General features: G+C 45.7%; 1 long non-coding RNA gene across 1 annotated transcript; it reads left to right on the forward strand.

The window, feature by feature from the left end:
* The first annotated feature begins 2,639 nt into the window (after positions 1-2,639).
* LOC113459891 (uncharacterized) lies at positions 2,640-19,598 on the forward strand. Its single transcript, XR_012583010.1, has 8 exons — positions 2,640-2,788; positions 3,158-3,230; positions 7,400-7,494; positions 11,144-11,394; positions 15,681-15,779; positions 16,327-16,433; positions 18,361-18,500; positions 18,585-19,598. It is a non-coding gene; the product is annotated as an uncharacterized LOC113459891 (long non-coding RNA).
* Positions 19,599-21,904: the final 2,306 nt, after the last annotated feature.

Below are 21,904 nucleotides of genomic sequence, written 5' to 3' on the forward strand. Positions count from 1 at the left end.
GCAGGATGGCACAGAGGGGCTCCTGCTCCCTGCAGGGATGGATGCCCTGTGAGGTGGGGTTTGGGCACTGCCTGGGCACAGCCAGAGCCTGCAGCAGTGTCAGGGTCACTGCTGCTCACAGTGACCCCAAGAAGAGTTGGAAATTCTCTTTTCCCAGCCTGGCACTTGAAGAAGGAGTCAGAGCTCTTCATTTCTCGGTCTCAAGGTTGTTTATTGTTCCTTATCTATAAAATTCTTTCTCCTGCCCTGCCAAGGTCCATCCAGCAGGACAGTTCCAGGCACTCTGCCTTCCCCAGGGCAGTGTTATGTCTTTATACTAAAAACTACATGTACAATGTTTACAGTTACTTTCCAACACCTATCACCTATGTTAGACAGTGAGCTTCTACTGTAAACCAATCCAAAAGTGCCACCATCACAGCAGGAGATGGAGGCCAAGGAGAAGAAGGAGAAAGGCTGGACACACCCAGTTCCCTCCATCTTGCCCCCTGAACCCCCATACCAAAAACCCCAAAATCTACTTTTCCACCCCGTGATAACTTCACTAATATTCTACCTAAACTGTTGTGGCCTGCTGATCCTCATACAAGGTTGGTAATTTGCTCCACGGGTCATAATCAAACCCACAGGGGCACTGTGGGCTCTGTGCCAGGGCTCTGGGCCCAGCTCTGCCTTCGGCAGCTCAGCTCTGCAAGGAGCAGTTTGGAGCCACAGGAGCCAGCCCAGCCCAAAGGCTGCCATTTGGACCCTGATTTCTTTTCCCAATTTGTTTCCCTGTTTCCAAGCCCTGCACTAACCCAAAGTGAACCTTCCGTACCAGAAGGGCCCTTTCTCATCCCAGAACTCTGAGTAATTTCAAATCCAAATGTGCAATGCAACCTCAGCCTGGGTGATGCTATGAGAAGGAAGAGTGTGCAGTTTGCTTTATGTGCTTTTAGCTGTTCTACCCTACACTGCAACATGTGCACCCACTCTTGTAACCTTTACTGCTGTGCAAAGATGATCTGTCATTTCTACAGGAGATATATATATATATATTTATTTATTTATATATTTATTTATTCCCAGGCAGCCCCGAGTCCTGACTGCCCTCTAGAGAAATTCTGCTGCAAAAGCTCAGACCCACAGAGTCAGCAGAAAATAACTGCAGCCCTAATCTGAAGTACTGCAGCCCTGATCTGAGCTGCAGCAGCTGCCCAGGGGTGGGTGACAGGGTCTGGAGGGGCAGAAATGCATTCCAAGGATGGTTCCTCTCACTGTCCTTGGGAGCTGTGCCACAAACACCCCAACCAGCCACTGCCTGGGCAAGATCAGCAAAAACTCCTTTTCCATCTTCCACGGGATGAAGTGGAAAAGAAATGAAATTTTTGGTGAAGAAATTAAAAACTGCATTGTATTCACCTCACTGGCACACGATGCTTAAATTCTGGAGGCTGCACACCTGAAACTCTGTGTTCTTACCCTGTTCTCACACTTGTAGCTCGCGCTGGATGTGTCTGAGGATGGGCCTGGCTGTGATTTCCTCTCTGCAGACATCCCAGCCCCTCCTGGCTGTGCTCCTGGTGTCCCTGGCCCTGCACTGGAGCATCCCCAGAGCTCCCTGCCCAGTCTGGGGCTCAGAGTGGCTGCAGGGCCAGGTGAGCTCCCACAGGTACCCCTGACCTTCCACTGGAGCATCCCCAGAGCTCCCTCCCCAATCTGGGGCTCAGAGTGGCTGCAGGGGCTGCTCAGGACTCTGAGCTCCTGCAGGGCCAGGTGAGCCCCCACAGGTCCCCCTGGCCCTGAGGGACCCCTTGCTGCAGCTCCAGGAGCAGCCTGGGGCAGGATCCATTTGTGCCATTCTCCAGGATCACAGCATCAGAAGGAAGTGCAGTTCTGCAGTGCTTGGGGGATGTTATCCCACATGCTTGGGGCAGCACAGGGAAAATGGCATTTTAGCCATGAGAAACAGGGCAGGGCAGCTCAGGATGCACTCAGCAAGCTCAGATCCTCTTTGGACCTGATGAAAACCAGAGAAGAATGTAAAATATGTGTTTCTGTGTGTATAAAACTGCCAAATCCTGCTATCCTGCAGGGTCTTACTCATGGACCAGGCTGTCACTGAGGGTTCCTGTGCAGAGCTGAGCTCACAGGGTCTGTCCTGCCCACACAGAGCCCAGGAGAGCTGAAAGGGGCACAGGAGCTGGGCTGGAGCAGCCTGGGCTGCCCTCTAATGGCACCTGTGCCAGAGCACACCTGGATCCTGATGGGATGTCCAGAGCACACCTGGATCCTGGCAGGAGCACTCCTAGATCCTGCCTTGTACAAAAAAAAAAATGCTCCAAACTTTTCTGAAATGTAAGAAAGGTTCTGCTCAGTTTGAGGCAAAGTTGCACTCAGGGTTTTGCTTTATCTGAACCACCTATTTTTCTATGGATTTATTAATTATAATTTCCATTGACTCTCCCTTCTCTTCTCCACTGACTAATGTGGAAATCTGCAAAGGCTGAATTGAGGGTTTGGGCTCAGTTTGAGTTGTTTAGACATTTTTATTTATTTTCCCAGTATTTTTGATCTGAGGCAAAGGTAGCTTTGTGCTCTGATTTTGTTATCACTGCTTAGAAATGCTTCCTGAAGATCCCCTGCTATTTCCTCAGTGCATTTCAGAGGCAAAGTTCCTGTTCCAGAAGATCTGTGCCAACGTGGAAAGCCAGAATTGAAAGGACCTTCCCCTGCTGGGCAGGAATTTCAGAGATTCCCATGGGAAGGCACCAGGATTATCTGGTTCCACATCACAGGAACTGCAAAGGTGAGGAACACCTCCCCAAACACTGATTTTCCCTGTTATTCCCAATGATTCCCTTTGAGCTGGGCAGTGTGAGGGTGGGGAGCTGGAGCAGCTGAAATGGGAGTGGTGGGGTGGGCAGAGGGATTTGCAGCTCTGAGCTCCCCTGGATCCATTAGCACCCCGGCCCTGCTGGGAGGGGAAGCACAGCAGCACCTTTCTGCTTGACCTGCCACAAAGGCAGCAGCAAATCCCTTTATTCCTGCAGTGGCACTTTGGCACTGTCCCCTTTCCCCAGAGAGCAGGGGTGGGATGAGGGAATGGACAGAGAATTCACAGGGAAATACTCCAAAAACTGGGATTTCATTTCTCTCTCTGTTTGCTCTGTGTCAGGAGGGCCTACAAAAGGTGAATTTTAACGAGCAGCCAAACTCATGGAGGCATCTGAATCACACCCCCAGAGCTGGTGAGTGATTTATCTTACCATTGGTTCTGCGCCTTTGCTTGGGACTAGAAAATCTCCCTGAAGCTCAAAAAATCCTCCTGGCAAACACTTGTGCCTTTGCACACAAGAAATTGGTTCAAATAATGAATAATTGGTATAAACTGGTTTAAACACTGAATAATTTCCAGTGAAAACTTGTTCAGGCAAGAACACACCCAGCTATCTCTATTATCTGACTAATCCTGCCCTGCCAGTGGTACCTGAGCCCAGCTTGGGCAGTGCCTGCCCAGTTCATTGGGAGCACAGACTGTGCCAGAGGAGCCTTGGCTGTGGCCATTGTCCCTGTAAGAGAATTTCTGATGCATCCCACCCCAGGTCCATGATGTCAGACATGGACTGAACTGGGTTCTTTGGGGTGGAGTCCAACCCTGGCAAATTTTCTTCATTGCACTTGTCAGCTGCATTATTCAAAACAGCTTAATCCTGTCTGGCTCCTTGCACACAAATGTAACATGCTGATAATATCCATTCCCTTTCTTCTGTACCTTTGTCTCTCTCCATTATCATAATTCTGTCTTCCAGCTTTTTCCTCTGCTGAGCTTTCAGAGCCCTCCCTAATCAACATCTGACACAGAGGGAAGATGGGTGGCACCAGGGTGGGTAAAAGGCTGTGCTGCAATTTGAGGGGCTCTGCAATCATCTCCAGGAGTGACAGCACAACCCAAGCAGCAGCCACAGCTCCCTCACTCTGGGGAGAAACTATTTGATTTTAGCTAGAAATGTATTTATATTTATGTGCATACGCTTGTACACGTCAAATATTAATTTCTTTTATTCTAATTTCCTCTCATTTCCATCTGTCCCTGCTCCTCATCAGGCTGGGGCTGGGCTGGCTTTGCCTTTGGGGCGTCACAGAGCATCATTGCAGGCAGGAGCTGTGCCAGGAGGGCACCCCTGCTCTGTCCCATCAGGGCTGTGGGCACTGCTGTGGCTCTGGCACCCCATACAGGCCCTGAGGGCCTGGAGCAGGGAAAGGCAGAGCAGGAGGTGCCAGCTGTGCCCCCAGCCCCAGGCGAGCACAGGAAATGCCCTGCAGGGCCTGGAGCAGGGAAGGCAGAGCAGGAGCCCAGCCCTGAGCCCACAGAGGGGCTGGCCAAGCCCAGCCATTAAATGTGACCCCGAGCTGCTCCCGTTCCCAGCCCTTGTAATGTGTAACCCCATAACCAATGTTCCCATCACCCTGATGTGTGTGTGGGATCCCTGTTGCCTTCTGATACAAGGCAGGCGGCCTGGTTTCAGGAAACAGCACGGCGACCCCCTTCCCCGGGGTCGCTCGGGCCTAAGAAACACGCGGACACCAATATGGTGGAGGATCAAAGGCCTTTATTCTCTCTTCCCGTGGGGTTTTATAGTCTAGGGGGCTTCTACGTCAGGTGGGGGTCTGTCTTTACCATCTATGGTTAGTAGGGAATGCAAAGTTACCTGGGCAAGTGGAAAGTTACCGGAATCCGGTTCAGGGGGCTACATTCCTATGTTAATTTTCTTATCTAAGGGGCCAGGGGCCCTGTCTTCCTGTAACATCACGAGATCTTCTGAACGCCAGGCCCTACCTGCTACAGATCCCCCTGGCCCTGCAGGGGCAGGAGCACTCGGCTCTGCAGGCCCTGCTCGAGGCCAGCAGCTCAATCCATGGATGAAGAGCAGGAGGAGAGGAAAGAGCAGGTCAGGCAGTGGCAGAGGTGGAGAAGCTTTGCTTGAAACACTTCATGGGGAATTGTAAAACTTCCAAACAATTTAATAGATTAACTTCCCCTTTCAGTGGCATCAGTAAAAGTGAATTATCATCCTCACTTCTAAGGGATGCCCAGCCCCAGCAGCCATCCATCAGGGATCACTCCTGATACAGCAATCAATCCTGCCAGGGGCAGGGGGACAAACTGCTCCAGATACCATCACCACATATCCTCTGCACCCCAGAGCTCCCTGGAGGCCTTGGCAGTGAGAGGGCATTTGTCTCCCTTATCAGGAGATGGGGAATGCAAAGGCAGAGAGGGAAATCTGCATTTGGTGAGCAGGGGCAGAGATCAGCCAGCCTGGAGGGGCTGCTCTGCTCAGCCCTGCCCCACCACAGAAACACACCAAGGGGATGGATTGGAGAGAAAAATGAGAGAATGTGGGGAAAAGGTGCTCCTGTTATCCTTGGTTTAGGACATCTCCCATGCCTTGAGCCAGAATCTCCAAAATCCCAATTGTCTTCTCAGAGATGCAAACTGGACTTCTATTTTTGACTCCTTCCTGGTACCAGATTTGGGCTGGATGCTTCCCTTTCTGATATATTAAAGATCTGTTTTACTTATCTTTATATGCATCAAAAAGAACTGGGGAAATTTGTGCAAGTTTCTGTAATTATTTTAATCAGGAACTGCATTTTGTTAAGGTCTGTCCTAATGAGCACAACTATAATTTAAAGAAATAACTTCAAAAATATTCCTTTTACTAAAAATATCCCCACTTGTCCATTTCCACTACAAAACAGGGAGGTTTTTTGGCAATAGGAAATCATGTTTGACTGAAACATAGAATAACTTATTTGACAAATTTATAACTTATTTAACAAATAACTTATTTGCTAAAATAAGAGTGATGTAAAAGTTATTGATTTTCCTGCTCATTGTAGTTACATTTCTCTATTGTTTGACCATAAGGTAGAAAATCAGAGCAAGTCTGTGTCTCAGGCAGGTATGAACTGAACTAACACCAGACTCCTTGGATATTTGTGGGTGATAATGTGGCCACTGGAGCAAAGGGAAACTGAGGAGTTGGGATTTTCATCAACAACCAGGTTCAGGGTAAATTAAGAGGTTCAGTGTAGCAGAGTTCTTCAAAGGCTTTCTAGTTGCTCAGTCCAATTAAAAGTGAATTGAATTGGACATTTAATTCCATTTGTGTCTATGAAAATCTCTCTTCTGTAATGTCCTGGGTTATAATTCTGAAAGAGCTTAAAAAGCAGGGGCACAAAAATGTGTAAAGAATGCAGTGAAAGCATTTGTTTTGGGGAGAATTATGGTATTTGGCAAAGAGCATCTCCACAAAAGCACACACACCACCAGCTAATAACAAATTAAGACTTTAATATTTGTAATATTAAAATTAAGACTTTATATTTGATATAAAACTAAGACTTTAATATTTGATCTATCAGCCAAGAAATTGTGCGGTTTTTATGTCCAGAAAATAGGTTTTGTGTGGTGTGCCAAAGGATGGAGGAGAGCCAGCAGAGCCCTGCTGGTGGCACAAACTGAGCAGCTTTTGCAGGGAATTAACAGGGGCAGCAACTGGAGTGGGGCTCAGAAGTGATGACAACACAAAATTCTTCAGGGGAGACAGCCTGACTCTGCAGGAGTTACTGACATATGTAGGACAGGAGGAGCAGCAAACACAAACCCTGGCTGAGGGGGCTGTGGGGAGCTGCATCAGATGGAGTTCAGGGAAAATGCAGAGGTGAGGAGCCAGGCAGGGCCGTGTGTGCCTGGGCAGAGAGACCAACGGGGCAGAGCAGGGCACAGGAACCCAAATGTGCCAGAGCAGGGCACAGAAACCAACAGGGCAGAGAAACCCAAAAGTGCCAGAGCAGGGCACAGAAACCAACAGGGCACAGAAACCAACAGGGCAGAACAGGGCACAGAAACCCAAAAGTGCCAGAGCAGGGCATAGAAACCAACAGGGCATAGAAACCAACAGGGCAGAACAGGGCAGAGAAACCCAAAAGTGCCAGAGCAGGGCACAGAAACCAACAGGGCATAGAAACCAACAGGGCAGAACAGGGCAGAGAAACCCAAAAGTGCCAGAGCAGGGCATAGAAACCAACAGGGCACAGAAACCAACAGGGCAGAGAAACCCAAAAAAGCCAGAGAAACTCAGCAGGGCCTGAGCAGGGCGCAGAAACCCAACAAGGCCAGAACAGGGCAGAGAAACCCAAACCAAACAGGGCCAGAGCAGGGCACAGAAACCCAGCAGAGCTCCTGATCTTAACTCCATCCTGGAGCTTCCAGCAGGGCTTACCCAGCTCCTGGTCTAAACTCCAGTTGTAAATAATTGCAGGTGAAATATGCACACTTAATTATTGTTTTGCTCACACACCAAAAACAAACCTGCTGGCATTTGATCTTTCTCTTGTTTTTGTTACACAGCACAACCTTCCCACTGCACTGTGCACAGACCTGGTACCCTTGGAGCCTCCAAAGGAGCACCAGGGCCAGGGAAAGGCCCCAATTTCCATGTCCAGGTGAGCGTGCAGACCCTGCAGGAAGGCAGGAGCAGCTCTGGGCAGCTCCCTGCCCTGTGGAAGTGCCACAGGGATGTTTTGTGCAGAACATCTGGGATGCTCTGTGCACAGATGTGCCCACAGCCCTGCCAGCAGCTCCCATAGGGACAGGGCAGCTGTGGGGCTGAGCAGGGAGCTGAAGCTGGTGCTCTCCTCAGCCCCAAAGCCTGCCCTGTGCATCACACACAGCTTGGGCTGGGTGCACTCCCAGTCACTCCTGCCAGAATTCTCCGCTCAAGAGAGCAAATCCCCTCCGTGCCTTCACCTCCGCTTTGCCACAGTCCCTAATTAAGGGGGTGCTGCTCAAGAATGAGCACTCACAGCCACGCTGAGGCAAGGGAGACGTCTCCTGTTCCTCTTCACAAGGATAGGATTTCTAAAAATTCACTGTAGTAATCACAAAGAGCTGCTGCAGAGAATTACTTGAGAAAACCTTCTGAGATTTCAGCCTACCTGGTCCCTTTGTTTCATAACTAGATGGAGCATAATGAATGCAAAATCTCTGTGAATAGAGCTCAGCAGGGCCTACTTTTTTCTCCTGGCTCCTGTGATAATAATAATTTGATTTTATAGGTGTCTATCCTCAGACCCTGGCGAGGGAGCAATCTTTACTGAGTCATGAACTTTCACATCATTAAATCCCTCTACATTTATTTTAAACATATCAGAAGTGTCAAGTAACTTTAGATCCACTAAATTTTATGTGCTCTGGGTGGAATGAAGTTTGGCCACCGGGGAAAAGGAGGGGAATAGTTTCCAGAGCAGCTGGGGAGGGATTTGGGAGCAGAGCAGCAGGTCCCCTGCACAGGACGAGCGAGCACAAGGACAGGAACCTGAGTAATCTCCTCCCAGGCTGAAGGGAATATTAAACTCTTCTGTCAGTTGGATCTATATTATTTATGGCCCTTTTTTTATTGTTGTTGTTGTTGATTTCAAAAAATATTTCTTTGTTGGTGCAACGCTGACTCCCGATAGAAAGTGATGAAATGCCCAATATGTTAAAAAACCTTATCACTAAATCAGAGGCAGAACTATAAATTTGGGCTTTTGAAACTGAACTGACTGTTGAGGATCATTTTGCTCCTGAAATATTACAGCAGTGATCAATTTGCTGTAAAATTAAGCAGTTTAGCTCTGCAATCTATAGATGGAAAACATGTTGTTCTTGAGCAAAGTTTATGCCCTGCCCAAGGGATAAATTAAATTTTATGGGTAAGACATGCATTATTATACGCTTATCTGTTTAACATATCATTCTTTTCCACATCAGTATTATAAATATTTTTAATCATACATTTGATCTCTTGTGCCTATAGTGATATGGTAATTCCCCCTGCCCCCCTCAAAAATACAACCAAACACAGCTAATTCATCACAGAATGCGGGAGAATATTCTAATCTTCCCCAGAAATGTGCTGAAGGCTGCAACTGAGCTCTTGGAATTGGGGCCACTTTGCAATCACTGAGTGGGGTAACATTTTCCTGAAGGAAGGGGTGGAAATGCATTCCCCACTTTTGTTACAGGTGTTATTACTGAATATTTATCTTACAAGGCTCTAATCAAAACTGGGGGCTGCAGTCCAAAACAATTCAGTCTCAAAAGTTTGGCAAAGTGGTGAAATATGTCCATTTAGCAAACCTGTTAATAATGGTTTTATAGATTTCTGCTGGTTTTCCTTGAATTCTCCAAATGGGAGTCAAAGCTGTCAGACTGGCCACAGCCCTGGCTTTCCAACAGCAGGGAGTGTGTGCAGAAATGGATCTTCTGAGGCAGGAGGGGAAGCTGTGAATCCTCAGAGGGGAGAGCAGGGAGAGCATCAAAAAAAACCCAACAGGGAGAAAAAAGTGTCTTCAAGATGAAATCACGCACCTGTGGAGAAAGCATTATTATTTATATTACAGATCCATTGTAAATTTACAACTGAACACATCTGGAATTTCCCCCTTGTCAAAGCCATCCTACAGGAGCTGCTCCATGCCCAGCTTGGGGAACCTGGGTGAGGACAAAGCTGAATTACTGCAGCAGGATGCTGGCAAAGCCCAGCCCAGGCACTGAACTCAGCTTTCACTGTCCTGGATTCGGGGCTGAGTCCCCAGCTGGGACAGCAGAATTCCTTTAGCCTGCTCCTTGCCTCCTGCAGGAGAGCCAGACAAAGGAGGAGGTTCCAGGCCCAATATCTCACACAACTCATCTACACTTGATTATTATTTGCTTCTCACAGCCTGAAAAGAATCCCACTCCCAGATTTGTCTGTCTCAGCCCTGCTGAAGCTCAGGGTTTCATACATATGTATGGATAGCTTAAGTTTTTATGAGCATAATTTGGGCTTTTCAAAATAGTGACACAATAACAAAGCAAAATTGAGACACGCATGTAATTTGAATACTGATTTGGTTTTATCTTTTCGTGGTGCTGGCACTTTTGATGCTGCTCTTTTCCACCCCATCTTCCCTCTGCTCTTATTTCCCAAGGAATGGAATGAGTTGGCAGGGCACCAAAACCAAACCCAAAATCGAACACAAACCCAAAACCAAACCCATCTCCATGACCTCCCTGGGATGTTGGAGATTTGCTGCTCTCTCAGAGTTTCCCCATCAGCTCTCAGAGTTGTGGTTTTGATGCTCCTGTCACACAGGGACACCTCTGGCAGGTGGTTCTGGCTCCATTCTCTGCAGATCCAAAGCACAAGCCCTGATTTTCATTTCTGCATTCTGAGGGTGCTCCAAGGACTTTGCTGGTTGTGTTTAGGGTCCAACAGCCCCAGAGGTGTTTGCATCCCCCTGCAGGTGCAGGACAGCATCCCCAGGTGAGCAGCACAGGAGCCAGGGCTGTGGCTGGGGCACCTGCCAAGCTCTGAGAAGCAGAAATGCTGAGGCTCTGACCTCTCTCCTCACCCTTTTTTGAGGTTTCTGAGGCAAACCCCCAGCCCTGTCACACCTGAACAGCAGCACAGAGGCCCCTCAGACAGATCTGAGCACTTCTGTGTCGTGGAGAGTCTGATCCTCAAAATTATTCATTAAAAATACCCACTTAATAATTTCAAAGAGAAAGCTGAAAGATGCTCAGGGGCAATCTGTGAACAGAAAAAGGGGGTTAAATTCACCTAATAAATTATTTGCAGACTGAATAATTCATGGGAAATCCAAGGCACATTTAGAGGGGTTTGATGGGGGCTGTCAGCTCCTCTGGAATGGGAAGACACCTCAGAACCTGGCATTTTCTGAGGCACCATTCCAGTACAGCAGAATTTCCACCTGGAACCAGACAGAAATGAAAATGAAAATCTAAGACCTTTCTGGATCTGTAAACACTGTGTTTCATCTCGTGGCAAAGGGTTAAACCCAGCACTAGCACTGGGTTTATTTTAACTGGGGATAAAGTTTCCAAGAGGTCCATGAAAATACGCTGAGGTTTGTCCAAATGCAATGGAAAACCTGGAATTTTAGTGCATGAAGCAGGCAATGAAAGCAGCATATGAAACTTTGTAAACAGAGGTGTTAAAACAAATTTAATAATAGACTTTTTAAACTCCCAGATCACTGTCAAAGTATATATGTGTTAAAAGACCTATAAATATATTTTAAAACAATCTATTTTCCTTTCACTTAGCTGCCAAGATCTCCATTAGGAGGTTTGTGTTTCCTTCCAACATTAAAGAATCTCTCTAACATCTGTAGCGATGAGCAGTGAAGAGTGTCAGCTCTGCTTCTGAAACAAGCAGTGCCACCATCTGAAGGAGGAAAATGTGAAATAATGAATATGCTTCTGCAGATCAGGCTGCTGTGTGTGCCAGGGGATGTGCAAAGCCTCGTGCCAGGCTTCATCTCCAGATTTCCCCTCTCCACCTCTAAGGAGGGCAGGTAAGTATGTAAAACTTGGAGAAGGCATTGCCCAGAATGTGAACCCTGGCACAGAGAGCCACAGAGCATTGCAAGGGATTGGCTGGGCTGGGGGCTCCCCTCCTTCAAGGACTGGGATATTTTTGGTATAACCAGGACAACCTGGCAGCCACATCCATGTGTTTGAACTTTACAATGTGAGCAGATTAACTTTCATCAGATGTGGGACCAGGTGTGATCATTTACTGACCCAGGTGTGGATCATTTACTGATATATTCCTTCCAAGGACTGTGCTGGCTGTTCCCTTCCTTCCAGGAGTCGGGGACAGAAGGGGATCCCAGCACAACACGAGCCAGTCTCAGCAGCCACGACTGCAAAAATTATCTGCTTTTTCTCTATGAAGGTTCCCAGGCCCCAGGACAGCGGCACTGGATGGAGGTTCAGGAGGTTTGGGAATGTCTTTATTATGTTATTGGGAATGCTGCTATTATTATTATTATTATTACTATTACTATTATTATTGCTATCACAGAATCATGGAGTGACCTGCACTGAAAGGGACCTGAAAGCTGCACCCCTGTCACGGCAGGGACACCTTCTATTTTCCCAGGCTGCTCCAAGCCCCAGTGTCCAACCTGACCTTGGACAGTGCCGGGGATCCAGGGGCAGCCACAGCTGCTCTGGGAGTTCTACCCTATTCTATTCCTATTCTATTCCTCCCCACCCTCACAGGAATAATTTCCTCCCAGTCTCTGAAATAAACCTTTTCTCTGGCAGTCTGAAGCCATTCCCCCTTGTCTGTCACTCTCTCCATGTTCTTTTAGGCTCCCTTCAGGCACTGGAAGGTGACCCCAAAGTCTCTTGCAGCAGCTTTCCCCCTGAGGAAGGAAAGCACCCCATTTCTGAGGTTTGATGGCCAAGAGCTCAGACACTCAGGGACAGGAAGCTTCTCACTGCTCACAGTCACAAACACAGCACTGAGAGCAGCTTCACCTCAGCACAGGCAGGACTCACCCCCACAGGTACCTGCAAAGGAAAATCTCTGATCTAGACCCAAAAACACCACAGGAGCCCCTTGGCCAGCAGAGCTCACAGACCTTGCTCCTCACTTGGAGAACAAACTGCAGAGCAGCCCTGTGGGGTTTGGGCTGTGTGAATGGTGTGCAATGCTCAGGAGACACAGCTGATAAATGCTCATTCTGCCAAAAACTGCAGCACATTTACAGCATGAGGATCTGCACAAATATCACATTATTATTATTATTATTATTATTATTATTATTATTATTATTATTATTATTATTATTATTATTATTATTATTATATATCACATTATTATTATTATTATTATTATATTCCCAAATTTTACACTGAAAATTGCAATTATGCACGGAAATGTCTCTTACTTAATCTAGACAGGGTGTCCTGCCCCTTCAGCAGGGGAGAGAGGGCATGGACTGCAGTGAGACTCAAAAAGAACCAATTTTAAACAAAATCTTTGGTTGCATTTAATCTCACCCTATCTTACCTGGCTGGACTCATCATTTCAGCTGCCCTGAATTGGAGAGTTTTATACCCAAATGCACAGCTACCATGATGAGAGTGTGGGGATGTAATTTATAAAGACATAGGGGGATTCAAACCACGACATTTGAAAATCTGAAGATTTTTAAAAGCTGGTTCCCAGGGCTCCTGTGTCAAAGGCAGAGGTTCAAAACCACAGTGGTTAAAAGGAAGATAATAAACTGCTCACTACTCGACCTTAACTACAAGGAAGAGGGAAAATCAGTGTTAATCTTGCTACACAAACCTTAATCTATTTTATTTTTTGCTTAGCTTTCCTTTTTTCAGCATCCATACCATTTTATATATAAGATATGCAAGGGTTTACATTTATTATCTGTACATATGATCAACCCAAATTGCTAATTCATCCTTAATTTTTTTGGTTCGAGTTACACACTCCGTGTTATTTTAACATAAGGCTTTTTTGTAATGTAATGATATTTAATTTGCATTAGCACAAGTGACATACAATAGATCATGCTATTATCATGATTGATATCAGATGAACTGGCATAAATTCAACGTTATAAATTGAGCCTATAAATGAAACTCTGATTTTACAGGAATTACTGGAGTAGAAAGGCTAAGGACCCTCAAGTCAACCTTACTCAAACCCACTCTTTAGAGCTTTATATGTTTTATGTCTGCAATAAATGCTTTTGTGAAAGCCCATAACCTGCAAAAAAATATAAAAAAAAGTCATTGGAAGTCCATTAATTATAATAATCCCATCCAAAAAGCTGTGAGGGCTTATTTTTGTGACATCACTCTTTGATTTCTTACTGCCTTAAATTATCCCTTTGTTGGCTGGGTGAGGGTAACAGTCATACTTTTGTCATTAAATATAAGGAGTTTTAAAGCCTGATCCACCCCAGCTCTAATTGATATTGCTTTCATTTGGCAGATAGTGACCTGATTTATAATTTAAATATGCATCATTATATGCACCTCTTCTGTATAATGAAAAAGTGAAGTTACTCTCATCTTCTCCTGCAATGTTAACATCAAGGAAAAGTATCTTCCTTTTTTCCCCTTTTATACTTAGAGCCTAATTGAAAACTGTTCATTGAATTTCAACATGATAGAAAAGTCTTTTTATCTCTCAATTTGTCCATTAGCTATTATAATTGAAGTATCTGCTCCAGTGCTGAATTGATATTGTTCTTGTTTAAATTGGGGATTTCTCTGAATCCTCCACGAGGCAGCAGCGCCAACAGAAAGTGGGGTTGTGAGGAAGGAGTGGGCCCTGGAAGGGGCCTGGGAGCAGCAGTGCCCTCGTGCAGAGCGAGAGCTTCTCCTGGAGAACGTGTTGCATAATAATCCCACCAGCATGGCCAGAAGGTTTGCTAATTGCCACATCTGTTCAACAGCTGTCAGATGTTTGCCATATGCTGCCATCAATATTACAGCAGAGTGCATTACAGGGAGTTTTATTGTGTTCCACTGTTATTTATTTGCCACAGACATTACCACAGCCAGTGACGTCTGTTGATGTTAGATCACTCATTATATTTTAGGAGCTGCATGCAAAATCCAGGGGTTTCAGCCTCCTCAGCCCCCATTTCTGATGATGTCAATGAGAATGTTTCCCCTACAGATCTCTGAGCTGGTTTATGAACTTCTATCTCTTCTCATGGTAAATAATTCTTCTGCAAAATAACTTATTTATGTTGTTTTTGAAGGATGTTTCTAAACCCACGTTATGTTTTAATGGTGATGCTCGTAAAAACTCAACCTTCTTTTCCAGAACCCGCTTAATTCCATGGTTTTTTCCATCAGGGCGCAGGTCAGGGATGGAGGAGAATTCAGCTTGGCAGCTCAGAAGGTTGATACCCCAATTCTGCTCCCAGACCTGGCACTGACTCATCGCACGGCCTCGATTCTCGGTGTGACCCTGATTTCCCAGTGTGTGAGCCAAGGCCCTGCTGTGCCCTCAGCGCTGCTCCTGGGCCAAGGGAGGGGTGGGCAGCACCTCCCCAGCCCCCAGTCTGCCTGGTTTGCTGCTCTTTTCAGCCTTCTTGCAGGGATTTTGGAGAGACAACTCTTTTCAAGTGACTTTTTTGTCACCACGGCAGGGAAAGAGGAAGCAGAGATTGACAATGTGCAGACGAGGCAAAATCTGCATGATGTGATTTAATGTGAGTTGATAGGTGTCACTGATCTCTATTATAAATAGACTGTGTGAATTCCATATGATGTATTATTTATCTGTTGTAGATGCCTTTTTGTTTCATTAATAAACCTGGAAATCAGACGTATACATTTCCAATGATGAGATTTTGGCAATACAAGGCATTGTGACATTTGTCTGCAATTGCTCAATTATTTTGATGATTTTCTTCTTCTTTCTCTATAAATGATTAATGCTTGAGATGTTTGTTCAAGATTCTCCTGATTTTAGCTCATTTGTCCAGCTGAGTTCTTTTTTCCTCCTCTAATTAGGGAAGATTATTGCAGTGTAAGGGCTTCCAGTGTGACCTGAATTCCAGTTCCTGGGAGATGCTGCACTGGAACACACGACAGGGCCCTGGCTCAGGTCTGGGGGGTCTGGGACATGCAGGAAATCTCACATTAACCATGAGGTTTCCATTTAAATCTGCCTCAGAGCAGAAACTCCTCTGCTGTTATTCTACCTACGCTTGAAAACATTTCCATGGTATTTCTGTGCTTGAGAAAGTTCAGAAAACGCTTTGCTGTTTACTCAGACAGCAAAGGACTTGAATTTCTCCCGTTTCTGCAGAGAACAATAAGCAGCTGCTGGAGCCTTCCACTCGTGCTCTCAGAAGAAGCACAGGGAGATCTCTGAAGGCACAACAGGGCAAAGAATGGTGAGGAGAAGGTAAAGCTGGGGGTTGTTCCAGAGCCCAAGTGTCACAGCTCGGGGTCCCTGGGAAGGAGGGCAATGGGGCTGGGGGCTCAGGCTGCAGGAGCAGGAGGGGCTCAGCTCCCACGAGGAGAGGAGTGCCCAAATGCCTCCACCAGTAATGTGAAATTTGTCTGCCTTCTGCATTTGATCTCCTCATTTTCCTCTTCTATGCCTTTTTAATGCTGTTTGTAGCCATTTCAATTATGCGATTTCCTTATCTGTGTACCATGGAGAATACTGTACAAGGCTTTATAAACAGCTCCTAAGTTTATCTGCCTGTCATTTGCTTTTCATTATGTGAGATAACAATCTTCCTCATATCTTATAAGAAGATAGAATGTGATTGTTTCGAAATGGGGAGGGGGAAAAGAGTCTGCTCTGCATTATCCTCAGCCCCACAGCATTTGTAACGTCACCAGTGTCAGCACAATCTCCAACATTTTTCCTTGCTGTGGTCCAGGAAGAATTATCTCTGTAGTTTCTTGTGCTTGCTGCTATCTCCTCTTTTTCTCCATTTCAGACACAGTGAGGTTCTTATCTGGAGCGTGGTTCTGCAGCTACAGATTTGCCTGAATTCAGTGAGATCGCTCCAAACCCTTTGGAGGAGCTCGAGCACCGAGGGGAAGGGTGAGAGGCAATTGTCAGCAGCTGGCTGGATTAAATACGGACAGATATTATTCATGTCATTTGACAGTTCCTGACTTTCAGCTGTATAATGACAGAGCAACAGTAGGAATTCCAGCAGCCCAGCTTCTGTCTTACTTCAAGATAAGCTTATCAAGCGTAGCCTGAATCCATTCAGCTCCTCAGCAGATCAGAACTCGTGTCAGGCTGAATGCTGTGCTGATTCCTGCTGCCTGCCCTGCTCTGCAGTCCCTGAGGGCTGGCCTTTGCAGGGTTCTTAGCAGACTCTGTGCTCTGTGTGTGCTCAGCCCTGGCCAGGGCAGCCCTGCATCCTCCTGGTGCCCCTGGGACAGGGCATGGCCAGCCCTGCTGGGGTTTGCTCTCCTTGTTTGGTTTTTAAAGGTGCAAACCTCATCCTGAGGCTGCTCCTGGGCTGGTCATGCCAGAGATTCAGAGGGATCTCAGGACAGGGCAGGAATCACAGCTGTCACTGCACACTCGGTGGTTTAGGGTTAAGAATTAACCAAATCTCTGGAATTTTCTTTGTGTGCCCCCCAGATTGCAGCACTTTCCAACCTTGTGGGATTTGGTGTCGGGGGAGAATTGTGGGTTCAGAGAACTTTTGAGAGGTGAATGTTCAATTTAAAAAAGAAAAAGTTGTGGAAGGAAATTCAGTGGGTTTGATCATACAGGATTTGATCAGCCAGAGTTTGATCTTACAGGAGCTGGAAACTCCTCCAGGCTGGGATTATCATTGTGGCTCTGCCTGTAAAATGAAGAGCATAAACCATATAAAAATGTACAAATGTTGGCACTGGCTGTGGCCACAGGCCAGTGTCCAGCCCTTGCCCCCTCACTGCTGTGCCCAGTGTCCCCCTTCAGCTGGCAGATCACGGACACCAAACAAAGTCAATCACTCCAGATTTGACCAGAATATTTTCAAATCATTTGTGTTTATTAAATCAAGGGTGGTTTGGTTTTTCTACTCTGGATGTAGTCACTTTTTGAGGAGCAGCAAACCAGAAAAATGGAAGATATGGAAGTTTTGCAGTTTCTTATCAGTGGGAAACTCTTTGCTGCTTGACTTTTCCCTGGAATATGTTGGTAGAAATATGAGTTTGTGTTTCAGAATTAAAAATGCATGCCTCAACACTCATAATTATATTTACAATTAAAAGCAATGTAATTGGAAATAGAACTTTTTTTTGTTGGCTGAATGCACAAAATTTGAGTTGGGGAGAAAATGTCGTTTTAAGCTGTGCTTTCTTCCCCACAATTTAGGAGCATTTAAGCTTCATGTCGGACACACATTAGGAAATTAGGGGCTAATGAAGTCCACATGGGGCTGAAAGGCTGCTGGGTCCCTCCCGAAATTCCCTTTTGCACAGCACAGCCCCAAAGGTGGCACACAACAGGACACAAACCCACCCGTGCCGTGGTTCCTGTAAGGATTTCAATTCTTCCAGAGCCGAAAAGCCAAGCTTTAAATGGAAATGCAGACGGGGAGGGGGCACGTGGCACGGAGTAATTGAGAATTCCCTGCCCTGCCAGGCAGGGTTAATGGGCAGTGCCCTGCAGAAATCCGGCTCCTGCGAATCCTGCAAATGTCACAGCGCTACAAAACAAGGCGCTGATCCAGGTCCTCGTGGTGCTAAGTGGAGGCTGCAGGGCAGCTCTGAACCCAAACGCATAATTTGTAGACACAGGATGTCATTTACCATTGCTTACCTCTCATTAAAACTAATCAGAGCGGCTTTCTGGCAAAAATTGATTTTTAATTGGAAAAGTTACATCTGTGAACTTGTTTTCCCCTGAAAAGCTTGGACAATGTCCTTGTCTGCTGAGAGCTCCAAGAGCTCTGAATGACCTTTTTTCCCTTCAGATTTTGGCCAAAACTAGCATTACAAATATTTGTTTGTATGCTTTGCAGGATGATTTTAGTCAGAAAAGTTATTTTCCATTAAAAAAGAAAAACTGAGGGGATGTTTTCACCTGCCAGCATGGGAAGCACATGGATGCTGGGATGCAAGCAGGAGGGCAGGACCCTACAGTGGCTTCCACACGTCTCAGGTACCTTTCACCAGACTGTCACTGGCAGCACAAGGTGCAGCAATGTCACTTTTAATTAAAACCTTTTGTTTTACCTGCACACAGAGCAGCTGCAGCATCCCCAGCACGGACAAGGCCAGGGCTGAGGAGTGGAAAAGGAGACATTGGGCATGGGAAGCCACACAAAGCTGGTTTGTGCCAGAAATGCCAGAAAGGGCTGATGTGTGTCGCTGTCCCTGCTTTACCCATCCCAGCGAGCAGGGTGAGAATTCCCTCGGAAGCACAAGGGTCCAAGGAGAGCGGGGACAAGGACCTGGAGTGGCAGCTGGAGCACAGGAGAAGGTTTGGTCCAGCCTGGCACTGCCAGCTCCCCTCTCCTCCCTTCCCAAAAACACTCACCTGCAAGGAGGGCGAGGCTGATAATTAGATAATAACACTCAGGTTGTTTTAAACAGAACAACTGCTGTGCAAGGAGGATTTATTTCTTCGTTTTGCTGAGATATTTTTCCCCTTTGTGAGCGCTCCCAGAAATATCCTTGCAGGATGTGCCTCTCATTTTCCCGAGGATTTTCTGAAGACCCCAGGGAACAGAACTCTATTAGCTGAAGTCACCTTTCTGTCACAAGAGCCAGGTAGGAGACACAAAGGACCTCTGGAACTTAAACTTCTTTGGTGTTCTGCTCAACGCAGCTGAGCAAGAATTTCTGCTGGCACCGAAGTTCTCACAGCTAGGCTGTGCTATTTAAAACGGGATTTCATCCTAATGAGCCTAAAATAAAACTGTGTGTGTGGAAGGAGATCTCAAAGCATCCTCAGTCGGAGCAGGGGCTCGGGAGAAGGAGGAAAAAGCCAAAGCCAACCAAAGAGCACCCTCTCCTGGCCACGGCTCCGAGCGCTCCTCCTGCACGCCCGATCCTCGGGGACACGGTGAGCTGCCCTGAGAGCGCTCCCATCCATCCCCACGGCAAACATGGAAATATCCACCCGCTCTGATTTTCCTCTGTGTTTTCTTTTAAATGACGATAAATTACCACAAGCAGGGGCTCCGTTTGCTGTAAAGGGAGGTTTTAATTATGAAAGGTTCATTTTCAGCATGGTTTGATCGTTTACTGGAAGATCTTTCAGGTGGGTCACTCAGCACATCGAGGTTAATCATTTTCTGTATCTAACAGATGCTGCATTTTGACCCTTTTCCAAGATTATTATAATAAGATGGTTTTCCCACTATAGAAAAATTACTTGTGGAGATACACTTTACTTTGTAGTGCTTTAAGAGAAAATATCTTTTATTTATTTGATATTCTGCCTTCTCCAGGAAGATGCTCTTTTGTTTCTGCCTCTTGACCAAATACATTTGATGGTGAAGTTTTCAATTCACATTTAAAATCTGCTCTCCATGAATACCCTGCCATGTTCTCTGAAATTCACAGATGAATGAATTTTTGCAGGATTCCTGGAAAGCAAACACCTCTGACCACGGGGAATATTAGCCTGATAAAGATTTAATTGTAAAATGACAATGAGCAGCAGTTGAAGTTCAGATAGTATTTCCCTGGCTGTCATTTCTGCGTGCAGACATTATTCTAATAGCAAACCCTCTCATCTTTGTTACCCTTTTCATGATCTTTTCAGTGCCTGAAAAAGTCAAGTACCAATATCTTGTGACACGAACACAAAGCAGAAGCCTTTTTTCCAGAAGGATTATTTTTTTTTTTGGTAGTGGGTGATACAGAGTTCACAAATAGCAGCACTGTGATACTAAACCAAAATTATTGCTGTTGTTATTATTATTATTATTTGTTCACAGCAAGACAGACTAAGCTAAATACCTGCTAACTAAGGATCAGTAAATCAAATTTTTTTAGCTGGAATATCCCAGCATGCTCTGTACAACAGCAAAGCTCAAATTAATTTCTGATTAAGAATATGTGCAGTCACACTAGTTCTCTGTGCCATATCTGAGTAAATTAAAATCTGCACACAAGAAAGTGTCTCCTATATTTTGTTCATCATTTTAACATTATCGAATGGCATCCAGAATAGGATAAATAGAGATTCAGCTCCTGCTCACCTGGACAATCCCACTAAACTCAGAACAGGACTTTCCTTCCTGTAGCTGCAGTGCTGTGGGAGGTGGTATTTAATAACTGATGGATAATTAGGGAGTACAAACAGAATTCTCTTTTTCTCTACCAGCAGCTCATTCAGTGAGGGACTCCTGTCAGTTAGAAGCTGGAGAGGGCTGGAAATGAGAAGTGCTGCTGTCCCTGCAGTGAAACACCCATCTGTGACCCCAAAAGGGTTTCTGTGCCTCATTGACAGGCACTGCTTGTCCCAGAGCTCTGCAGCCTTCTGGAAGCACAGACCTCGTGAAGGAGGGCGAGATTTATAGAGCACAACTGAAGGCAGAAGATTATTTTTTGTAAGCTTGGGAGTGCGTGGATTAATAAATCCTGCTTGTCCCAGCTCTTAGGAATTCCATTCTGTCTAAATTTCAGTTTGGTTTTCTGCTTTCCCCCCAGTAGAGCCGAAGCTGGGAGCAGCATCACTCAAAGGCTCGTTAGTTTGATGAAGTGGCAAAAGTGCCTCCAGCTCCCCTGGGTACTCCCAGCTCCGAAGCATTTACACATCCCAAGGGGATTCTGAAAAACACCACCAAGCCTTTAGGTACTGAATCACAGGCAACTATTTTGAATCTTTAATTTTTTTTTCTATATTCTATTCTATGAGGATGTCAGAACTAAAATATGGAATATGCTTTTCCCACTTGGTTCCTATTACTTGTAAAGCATTCAAAAGCTTCCAGAATAAAATTACCTCTATGCCCTGCCAGGGAGCAGGCAGAGCTCCACGGAGTATCAAGGGAGTCCCTCTGCTGGTGTTGCTTTCCATTTTTAACCCAAATATAATCATAAAAATGACTAAATGTGAGACTGGAGCTGTACAGCCTTAGATTCAGCATTTATTTGTTATCATGTTCATCCCTGTGGAGTTTTACTGTGCTTTTATATTTATACAAAAAGTGCTGAAATATATTCCATAAATTAAGGAGTTCATTTGCAGGTGTGACATATTCATCATCACCACCATCGTCATCATCATCATGTGAGTTTGTTTTCAAACTTTGCTCATATGAGAGCAGCCAATTTGCATTTACAAAAAAAAATTATTTGAGAGAGAAATGCAAAGAGATAAGAGATGCAGGAAGCTGAATTCTGTCCTGAAATGATATCCCTTACTTCTCTATCCCAACTGCACATTTTCCATGGGGGGAAAGGCACTGAGGCACATTTAACCCCATAAATGCCTGACATTTCCCCTGGGTGGATTTGGGCCTGAGTCCTGACAGCGAAGAATTAAACAACTCAACAAAAAATACATTTGTACTTTGTTCCAGTATTCGTTTGAGGCTTAATCACAGTTGT

Source organism: Zonotrichia albicollis, chromosome 17 (assembly GCF_047830755.1).
Source record: "Zonotrichia albicollis isolate bZonAlb1 chromosome 17, bZonAlb1.hap1, whole genome shotgun sequence".
In the NCBI taxonomy this organism is placed as follows: domain Eukaryota; kingdom Metazoa; phylum Chordata; class Aves; order Passeriformes; family Passerellidae; genus Zonotrichia; species Zonotrichia albicollis.